General features: G+C 45.5%; 1 protein-coding gene across 1 annotated transcript in view; it reads right to left on the bottom strand.

The window, feature by feature from the left end:
* LOC111671871 (ras-related C3 botulinum toxin substrate 2) overlaps positions 1-560 on the bottom strand; it is a gene marked incomplete at its 3' end in the record, with an annotated part of 15,155 nt that overhangs the window by 1,175 nt on the left and 13,420 nt on the right. The window lies entirely within an intron of this gene.

The following is a 560-nucleotide window of genomic DNA, read 5'->3' as shown; positions in this document are numbered from 1 at the left end:
GGCATAACAGTGAACGTAGTGAGCGTTTGCATAGATGTCCTGTACCTTACGCTGCACTCCTCCAGTGGCACCCATCATTACCGCGGCTCCATCATAGGCCTGTGCCATCAACTTTTTTTCTTGTCGCTTGGGAAGGATGGTGTGCAGCCTCTCCAATAAGGCGCTGGCTATTGCATCCGCAGAGGCATTGGGTAGCTTAATGAACTCAAAAAAACGCTCTTGTATATTGTTGCATTTGTCGATGTATCTTAGTGGGACTCTCAGGACTAACTGACAGTGTGTGGAAATGTTGGTAGTTTCATCAGCTTGGAAAGCTAAAATAATGTCTTAATTTCACCCACTATCCGCTCTCTCTGCCAGCATACAGTCCAGGAGCTCGTTCTGAACTGTCTACGAAGTGCCTTTAAATGTGCTCCCTCAAGTCCTGATCAATTGATGCCATTAACTCGACGAGACCCCTGAAAATCCCGGGATTGTCTGAAGAATCACTTTCATCATGTCCCCGCATTGCTAGTTCAAAAGCACCACAAAACTTAACACAATCGATGATCTTAGATAAA

The sequence above is a fragment of the Seriola lalandi genome, unplaced genomic scaffold (genome assembly GCF_002814215.2).
Source record: "Seriola lalandi dorsalis isolate HSWRI2012SDOR001 ecotype SW California unplaced genomic scaffold, Sedor1 jcf7180002054887, whole genome shotgun sequence".
Classification (NCBI taxonomy): domain Eukaryota; kingdom Metazoa; phylum Chordata; class Actinopteri; order Carangiformes; family Carangidae; genus Seriola; species Seriola lalandi.
Note: the sequence above shows the minus strand (reverse complement) of the source record. Positions and strands in the feature narration are given on the sequence as shown.